Raw genomic sequence first — 10,406 nt, forward strand, 5'->3', positions numbered from 1 at the left:
GTCTTGGTGTCATTTTTCTGGAATAAAAAGTGATTTAGCAGTGACCTTTATTATTTGCACTTTATTATTTAATTTGCAGTTTTAACCTGACTTTTCTTTTTTCATTTGTTCAACAATGCGGCCTTGGTTTTCCTCATCCAGTTGTTTTATCCTAATTCATCACTTGCAACTTTTTGAATTGCTTAACATTCTTGTACAATTGTTTTGCACAATTGTACTGCAGTGCTCAAGTAGAGTGAAAAATACATTTTTGCATACTTGAAGAAGATTGTGTGACTTTTTAAAAGATTATGCTAGTTTATGTTCTAAAAGGGACAAAAAAAGTAAAAGGCCAGAATAAGCAGCTTTGATTTTGCACAAATTTCATCAATATCATGCGATTGTCAGCGTTTTACGCCTGCAATACGCCAATGCAAGTCTATGGGGGAGCGAAAACTATTCATTTTGCGATACAGTAAAATCACACTGACATGTTTAATAAAGAATAGAAATGTCATGGTTAGGACATGGTTAATGTCCTGTTCTCACAGGGTTAACTTTTGCCGGCCTCTCTTTGGATCTGGGAGGGGTATTTATACTCACTCCAGACTAGCATTCCCTGTCAGCTATACTGTTATCCTGGCTGTGTGTCTGACCGACCCCCTGGTGTGCGTGTATTCTGCATTGCTTGTTTGATTCCCGTGTATGACCCGGCCTTTTCCCTCACCCTGTACTCCGTCTCTTGTTTTGGTACTATTGTCTTCTCCGGTTCTGACCTCCTGGCTTGGCTATTGCTACTCCATTGCAGTTTGTCCCTATTGTACTGTCCATTGCCCGTTCTGGTTTTCTGATCTATTGCTACGTCTTTACTATTTGCTCTGTCTAACCCTTTAGTACTGTCCTGCTATCTCGTGCTTTGACCCGACTTGATCTGGTTTCTGTCTCTGTCTATGCCCCTTGGTAACATTGTCCTGTAGTTACCTTTCTAGGAGTTTCCCTGCAGCTCCTAGCTCTGTGGAGCTTAGGCCTCGCCCCCAGCAGTCACGTGCTTCAGGTCCTGGAGCATGCATCGTCACCGCTGCTGCCCGCTCAACTGGTATCTTTGAACACTGTTTTTGTACTCAGGACGCGTGCACTGGCTCAGTGAGCAAGTGCAGTGCGGTGTTCCTGACAAGAAAGAATAGATATATACACATAGAATACATATATATATATACTGTATATATATGTCATTAAGACACATATATATATTTATATTTCAATTGACGGCTTCTGTAAAATTATTACAAAACCTGACATGAAATGACACATGGTTTACATACAGTAAACCATTTAATTTTTTTATTTATGTCTTTGACTAATAATTAGATTAGATTAGTTAACTTTAACCCATTATTATTAACCCATGAGTCACCGCTAAAGGCAATGGGAACAGAGAGGCTAAGCGCCAGAAAAGGCGCATCTTATAGATGCGCCTTTTCTGGGGTGGCTGGGGGAAGATTTTTTTAGCCCAGGGGCCAAAAGCAATGGTCCCTCTCTAGGCTATTAATATCTGCCCTCACTCACTGGCTTTCCCTCTCTGGCGGAGAAATTACCGAGGGGGCCCATGCAATTTTTTTCAATGAATTTACCCGTTAATTTAACACCTACATATCCAAAATTTTACACACATACCCTAATCTAATTATTAGTCAAATACATATAAAAAAAATAAATGAAATGGTTTGCTGTATGTAAACCATATATCATTTCATGTCGGGCTGTGTAATTATTTTACAGAAGCCGGCAATTGATTTAGTGGCTATTATGCTATGGAGAACTCTATGAAATTTAAATCTATATACTGTATATAATGACATGTATATACTGTGTGTGTATATATATATATATAATAAATTTTATTACTATAGCGCCGACATATTCCGCAGCACTTTACATTTCAGAGGGGATTTGTACAGACAATAGACATTACAGCATAACAATAATCACATAGATATAACAAATACCAAGAGGAATGAGGGCCCTGCTAGCAAGCTTACAGTCTATGAGGAAAAAGGTAGACACGAAAGGTGGGTGGTAATAATTGCCCTGATTGTATGGACCAGCCATAACGTTAAGAGTGTAACAGTACAGACACAGAGGGCTAATGGATGCATAAAGCATGTGGGAACATGATGCAGGGAACCTGGTTATGGTAAAACTTTTGACTGTGCCACCCAGGGATAGATTAGGTTAATGTGTTGAGGCGGTAGGCCAGTCTGAATGAAAGCGTTTTCAGGGAACGCTTAAAATTGTGGGGATTGGGGACTAATGGACTAATCGTATTGACCTGGGAAGTGCATTCCAAAGAATTGGCAACGCACGTGTAAAGTCTTGGAGACGGGAGTGGGAGGTTCTGATTATTGAGGATGCTAAACTCAGGTCATCAGCAGAACGGAGGGCACGGGTAAGGTAGTATACTGAAACGAGGAGGAGATGTAGGGTGGTGCTGAGCCATGGAGAGCTTTGTAGGTGAGGGTAATAAGTTTGTACTGGATTCTGGAGTGGATGGGTAGCCAGCGTAATGACTGGCACAAGGTAGAGGCATCGGTGTAACGATTGGTGAGGAATATGATCCTGGCTGCAGCATTCAAGACAGATTGGAGAGGTGAGAGTTTGGTAAGAGGGAGACCGATTAGAAGGGAGTTACAATAGTCGAGACGAAAATGAATAAGAGAAACAGTCAGAGTTTTTGCGAAGTCAAAAGTAAGAAAAGGTCGAATTCTAGAAATGTTTTTGAGGTGCAGATAACAAGAGCGAGCCAGTGATCGGATGTGGGGGGGTAAAGGAAAGCTCAGAGTCAAGTATGACCCTAAGACAGCGGGCATGTTGCTGGGGAGTAATAGTGGAACCACACACGGAAATGGCAATGTCGGGTATAGGTACATTAGTAGAGGGAGGAAACACAAGGAGTTCAGTCTTTGACAGGTTCAGTTTCAGATATAGTGAGGACATGATGTTAGACACAGCGTTAAGACAATTGCCGGTGTTTTCTAGAAAGGCTGGCGTGATGTCAGGAGAAGAAGCGTATAATTGGGAGTCATCAGCATAGAGATGGTACTGGAAACCAAATCTACTGATTGTTTGGCCAAAAGGGGCAGTGTACAAGGAGAAGAGGAGGGGGCCTAGAACCAATCCTTGAGGAACCCCAACAGTAAGGGGAAGGTGAGAGGAGGAGGAACCAGCAAAAGATACAGTAAAGGAGCGGTCAGAGAGATAGGAGGAGAACCAGGAGAGAACAGTGTCCTTGAGGCCAATGGAACGGAGCATAGTGAGGAGGAGCTGATGAGCCACAGTGTCGAATGCTGCAGAGAGATCCAAGAGAATTAGCATGGAGTAGTGACCATTAGATTTAGCTGTTAGTAGATCATTAGAGACTTTAGTGAGGGCAGTTTCAGTAGAGTGTAAAGAGCAGAAACCGGATTGGAGAGGGTCAAGAAGAGAGTTATCAAAGAGATAGTGGATAAGATGGGAGGAGTGGACCTGGCGTTCCAGGAGTTTGTAGATGAAGGGAAGATTAGAGACAGGTCTATAGTTAGCGGCACAGTTTTGGTCGAGGGATGGTTTTTTAAGTAGTGGATGTATGATGGCATGCTTAAATGAGGAGGGAAAGATAATAGAAGAGAGAGAGGTAAAATATTTTAGTTAGGTGAGGGGTGACAGCAGGGGAAAGGGACTGGAGGAGATGTGACAGAAATGGGTCAATGGTGCAAGTGATTGGGCGAGAAGATGCAAGGAGCCTGTTTACTTCTTCTTCTGTGACTGGTTCAAAATCAGAGAGTGAGCTAGATGCAGTGGGGGAGGGAGGACATATATATGTCTATCTATTCTTTCGTTTGTGTTTTTTAACCTGTCATTGGGATCCATTATATGTCCATTTTGTAAGCTGGCGATAAAATCTCAGCATACGGATGCAATACGGATGTCATACGGATGCTTAGGCTGGTTTCACATTTGCGTTTTTTAGCGCTGGAAAAAAACGCACATGTGCGCATGCGTTTTTTCCCCTATATTTAACATGGGTGCGCATACCTGCGCGCTTGTAAGCGCATGTATGCGATTTTCATGCGCTGCGTTTTTTTGGGGTGTGCGATTGGATTTTCCAGACGCAGCATGTTGCATTTTTTGGCCCTGCAAAAAAGCGCATGCGCACATATGCGCACTTTTTGCGCTAAAAATGGCCATTATAGCCTATGGATGCGCATATGTGCGCACTGGCATGCTCATGTATGCGTTTTTTTGCATATGCGTTTTTTTTTTTAAACCATGGAATTTAGGGGTTTGGGTTAGAGTTAGGGTTAGTTAAGGGGGTTTAGGGTTAGGGTTAGGGTCAGGGTCAGGGTTAGGGTTGGGTTTTGGGTCAGGGTTAGGGTTAAGTATAGTTTGGTTAAGGGTTAGGGTCAGGGTTAGGGTCAGGATTAGGGTTAAGTATGGTTTTGTTAAGGGTTAGGGTCAGGGTTAGGGTTAGGGTTAGGGTTAGGGTCAGGGTTAGGGTTAGGGTCAGGGTTAGGGTTAGGGTCAGGGTTAGGGTTAAGTATGGTTTTGTTAAGGATTAGGGTCAGGGTTAGGGTCAGGATTAGGGTTAAGTATGATTTGGTTAAGGGTTAGGGTCAGGGTTAGGGTTAGGGTTAGGGTTAGGGTCAGGGTTAGGGTTAGGGTTAGGGTCAGGGTTAGGGTTAGGGTCAGGGTTAGGGTTAAGTATGGTTTTGTTAAGGGTTAGGGTCAGGGTTAGGGTCAGGATTAGGGTTAAGTATGGTTTTGTTAAGGGTTAGGGTCAGGGTTAGGGTTAGGGTTAGGGTTAGGGTCAGGGTTAGGGTTAGGGTTAGGGTCAGGGTTAGGGTTAGGGTTAGGGTTAGTTAGGGTTTAGGGTTTGGGTTAGGGTTAAGTATGATTTGGTTAAGGGTTAGGGTCAGGGTTAGGGTTAGGGTTAGGGTCAGGGTTAGGGTTAGGGTTAGGGTCAGGGTTAGGGTTAGTAAAGTCATGGTTTGGGTAGTGTGAGGGGCCACCTAAAAATGTTGGAAAAAAACGCAAACGCGGTAAAAACGCACTAAAAACGCATACAAACGCTTAAAAACGCTGCGTTTTTTTCATGCATGCTCATAAAAATGCTTGAAAAAAACGCAGCAGTTGTATGCTTTTGTATGCGTTTTTTCAATGCGTTTTTTTGCGGGAAAAACGCGCTGCAAAAAAAAGCAAGTGTGAAACTAGCCTTACAAGCGCAAAAAATCGCATCCTAGCCTTGCCAACGGATGTCATACGGATCACTGTTCAGGGAACATTTCTGTATATTACGTCCGTAAAATATGGACCGTATTTTTATACGTTGTGTCTGACTCCAGCCTTAACCCCTTTCTCACATGAGACGTACTATCCCGTCCATGGGACCCGGGCCCCTATGCCCATGGACGGGATAGTACGTCTACCGCGATCAGCGGCGTCCACGTGGTGAGCGCCGCTGATCGCGGCCGGGTTTCAGCTGATTATCACAGCTGACACCCGGCACAATGTGTCAGGGGTGGTCACGGACCGCCCCCGACACGTTAACCCCTTGCAGACCGCGATCAAACATGATCGCGGTGTACCGGGGGTTAAAAGGAAGCATCGGCAGGGAAGGGGCTCCCTCCGTGCTTCCCTGAGCCCCCCACGGCAGCGCAATGTGCAGCGCTGCTGCAGGGGGCTCCTTTCCTGCAGGCCCCCGAATCCAAGATGGCGACGGGGGCCTTCGGGGGCCTGCAGGAAGCTGGCTTCCTCAGTGCCTGCAAAGCGCAGGCATGAGGAAGCCTTCTGCAGTGCCTGTGACAGATTGCTGATCTGTCACAGTGATCTGTGATGTGACAGATCAGCAATCTGTCACAGGACAGTGATGTCCCACCTGGGACTATTTAATAAAGTAAAAAAAAAAAATAAAAAAAAATGTTAAAATAAATTAAAAAAAATCGCCAAATAAATTAGAAAAAAAAATATATATTCCCCCAAATAAATCAATTTTTTAGAAATAAAAAAAAAAAACCGTACATAAAAGTAAATAAAAGTACACATATTAGGTATCACCGCGTCAGTAACGACCCGCCCTATAGAACTGTCCCATTAGTTAACCCCTTTAGCGAACCCCTTAAAAAATAAAAATAAAAAAACGAAGCAAAAAATAATGATTTATTATCATACCGCCAAACAAAAAGTGTAATAACGCGCGATCAAAAAGACGCATATAAATATCCATGGTATTGCTGAAAACGTCATCTTGTCCCGCAAAAAACGAGCCACCACACAGCATCATCAGCGAAAAAATAAAAAAGTTATAGCTCGCAGAATAAAGCAATGCAAAAATAATTATTTTTTATATAAAATAGTTTTCATTGCATAAAACTGACAAAACATAAAAAAATGACCTAAATAAGGTATCTCTGTAAGCGTACTGACCCGAAGAATAAAACCGCTTTATCAATTTTATCGCACGCGGAACAGTGTAAACGCACCCCCCCAAAAGAAATTCATGAAATGCTGGTTTTTGTTCATTCTGCGTCCCAAAAATCGGAATAAAAAGTGATCAAAAAATGTCACGTGCCCGAAAATGGTACCAATAAAAACATCAACTCGTCCCGCAAAAAATAAGACCTCACATGACTCGGTGGGTCAAAATACGGAAAAATTATAGCTCTCAATATGTGGTGATGCAAAAACTATTTTTACAATAAAAAGCGTCTCTTAGCGTGTGACAGCTGCCAAACATAAAAACCGCCATAAATAGTAAATCAAACCCCCCGTTATCACCCCCTTAGTTAGGGAAAAATAATAAAATAGAAAAAATGTATTTATTTCCATTTTCCCATTAGGGCTAGGGTTAGGGCTAGGGTCAGGGTTAGGGCTGAGATTAGGGTTAGGGGTGTGTTGGGGTTCGAGTTGGAGTTAGAATTGGGGGTTTCCACTGTTTGGGCACATCAGGGGCTCTCCAAATGCAACATTGCGTCTGATCTCAATTCCAGCCAATTCTGAGTTGAAAAAGTCAAATGGTGCTTCTTCCCTTCCAAGCTCTGCCATACGCCCAAACAGTGTTTTACCCCCACATGTAGGGTATCAGCCTACACAGGTCAAATTGCAAAACAATTTTTGGGGTCCAATTTCTCCTGTTACCCTTAGGAAAATAAAAAATTGGGGGCAAAAATATCATTTTTGTGGAAAAAAATGATTTTTTTATTTTCACGTCCGAGCGTTATAAACTTCTGTGAAGCACTTGGGGGTTCAAAGTGCTCACCACACATCTAGATAAGTTCCGTGGGGGGCCTAGTGTCCAAAATGGGGTCACTTGTGGGGAGTTTCAATAGTTTAGGTACATCAGGGGCTCTCCAAACGCACATGACACCCGCAAACCATTCCATCAAAGTCTGCATTCCAAAATGTCACTGCTTCCCTTCCGAGCCCCGACGTGTGTCCATACAGTAGTTTTCTCCCACATATGGGGTGTCAGCGTACTCATGACAAATTAGACAACAACTTTTGGGGTCCAATTTTTCCTGTTACCCTTGGGAAAATAAAAAAAAATGGGGACTAATTGATCATATTTGTGGAAAAAATACGATTTTTTTATTTTCATGCCCGGGCATTATAAACTTGTGAAGCCCTTGGGGGTTCAAAGTGCTCACAACACATCTAGATAAGTTCCTTAGGGGGTCTCGTTTCCAAAATGGGGTCATCTATGGGGGTTTCCACTGTTTAGGTACATTAGGGGATCCCCAAAGGCAACATGACACCCGCAGACCATTCCATCAAAGTCTGCATTCCAAAACGTCACTACTTCCCTTCCGAGCCCTGACGTGTGTCCATACAGTAGTTTTCTCCCACATATGGGGTGTCAGCGTACTCATGACAAATTGGACAACAACTTTTGGGGTCCAATATCTCCTGTTACCCTTGGGAAAAAGAAAAAATTGGGGACTAATTGATCATGTTTGTGGAAAAAATACGATTTTTTTATTTTCATGCCCGGGCATTATAAACTTCTGTGAAGCCCTTGGGGGTTCAAAGTGCTCACCACACATCTAGATAAGTTCTTTAGGGGGTCTCGTTTCCAAAATGGGGTCATTTGTGGGGGGTTTCCACTGTTTAGGTACATTAGGGGCCCTCCAAAGGCAACATGACACCCACAGACCATTCCATCAAAGTCTGCATTCCAAAACGTCACTACTTCCCTTCCGAGCCCCGACGTGTGTCCATACAGTAGTTTTCTCCCACATATGGGGTGTCAGCGTACTCAGGACAAATTGGACAACAACTTTTGGGGTCCAATTTCTCCTGGTACCCTTGGGAAAATAAAAAAATGGTGACTAAAAGATCATGTTTGTGGAAAAAATACGAATTTTTTATTTTCACGCCCGGGCGTTATAAACTTCTGTGAAGCACTGGGGGGTTCAAAGTGCTCACCACACATCTAGATAAGTTCCTTGGGGGGTCTAGTTTACAAAATGGTGTCATTTGTGGGGGGTTTCCACTGTTTAGGTACATCAGGGGTTTTCCAATCGCGACATGGTGTCCGATCTCAATTCAAGCCAAAAACGTCAAATGGTGCTGCTTCCCTTCCGAGCTCTGCCATGCGCCCAAATAGTGGTTTACCCCCACATGTGGGGTATCAGCGTACTCAGGACAAATTGCACAATAACTTTTAGGGTCCTGTTACCCTTGGAAAAATAAGAATTGAGGGTGAAAAGATCATTTTTGTGGAAAAAATATGATTTTTTTAATTGTACGGCTGTATGTTAAAAAACTTCTGTGAAGCCCTTGGGGGTTCAAAGTTCTCACCACACATCTAGATAAGTTCCTTAGGGGGTCTAGTTTCAAAAATGGTGTCATTTGTGAGGGGTTTCCACTGTTTTGGTACATCAGGGGTTTTCCAATCGCGACATGATGTCCAATCTCAATTCCATCCAAAAACGTCAAATGATGCTGCTTCCCTTCCGAGCTCTGCCATGTGCCCAAATAGTGGTTTACCCCCACATGTGGGGTATCAGCGTACTCAGGACAAATTGCTCAATAACTTTTAGGGTCCTGTTACCCTTGGGAAAATAAAAATTGGGGTGAAAAGATCATTTTTGTGGAAAAAATATGATTTTTTAATTGTACCGCTGTACGTTATAAACTTCTGTAAAGCCCTTGTGGGTTCAAAGTTCTCACCACATATCTAGATAAGTTCCTTGGGGGGTCTAGTTTCCAAAATTGGGTCACTTGTAGGGGGTTTCCACTGTTTAGGTACATCAGGGACTCTCCAAACGTGACATGGCGTCCGATCTGAATTCAAGCCAATTTTGCATTGAAAAAGTCAAACGGCGCTCCTTCCATTCTGAGCTCTGCCATGCGCCGAAACAGTCGTTCCCCCCCACATATCAGGTATCAGCGTACTCAGGACAAATTGCACAATAACTTTTGCAGTCCAATTTCTCCTGTTACCCTTGGTAAAATAAAAAAAATTGAACCTGAAGTATTTTTTTTGTGAAAAAAAGTTAGATGTTCATTTTTTTTTTAAATATTCAAAAAAATTCCTGTGATGCACCTAAAGGGTTAATTAACTTCTTGAATGTGGTTTTGAGCACCTTAAGGGGTGCAGTTTTTAGAATGGTGTCACTTTTGGGTATTTTCTATCATATAGACCCCTCAAAGTGACCTCAAATGTGATGTGGTCCTAAAAATAAAATGGTGTTGTAAAAATGAGAAATCGCTGGTCAACTTTTAACCCTTATAACTTCCTAACTAAAAAAAAATTTTGGTTCCAAAATTGTGCTGATGTAAAGTTAACATGTGGGAAATGTTAGTTATCAAGTTTTTTGTGTGCTGTATCTCTGTGATTTAAGGGCATAAAAATTCAAAGTTGGAAAATTGCGAAATTTTCAAAATTTTCGCCAAATTTCCGTTTTTCCCACAAATAAACGCAAGTTATTTGAATGAAATTTTACCACTAACATGAAGTACAATATGTCATGAGAAAACAATGTCAGAATCACTGGGATCCATGGAAGCGTTCCAGAGTTATGACCTCATAAAGGTACAGTGGTCAGAATTGTAAAAATTGGCCCGGTCATGAACGTGCAAACCACCCTTGGGGGTGAAGGGGTTAAAGAGACTTTTGTGTTTGAAATTTGTGAGTCTCTGCCTCTTCACTGCGTACGGTGCTACCGCTGCTTTACAATACATATAAATTTTGTTTCACCATAACCATACTAATTACCAGGTCCTTTTTCGTCCAAAGAGAAAGTTGTAAAAGCAGAAACTAAAAAACTATGGCATAATTACTGATTTTATTTAATTCTACCCCACATAGATTTTTTTTCCATTTTCAGAACATTATATAGTAAAATGAATGTAAAAACTCAAAACTGCAACACATCCTGCAAAAAAAACAA

The sequence above is a fragment of the Dendrobates tinctorius genome, unplaced genomic scaffold (genome assembly GCF_039654945.1).
Source record: "Dendrobates tinctorius isolate UK_male_01 unplaced genomic scaffold, ASM3965494v1 ptg000107l, whole genome shotgun sequence".
Taxonomy (NCBI): Eukaryota; Metazoa; Chordata; class Amphibia; order Anura; family Dendrobatidae; genus Dendrobates; species Dendrobates tinctorius.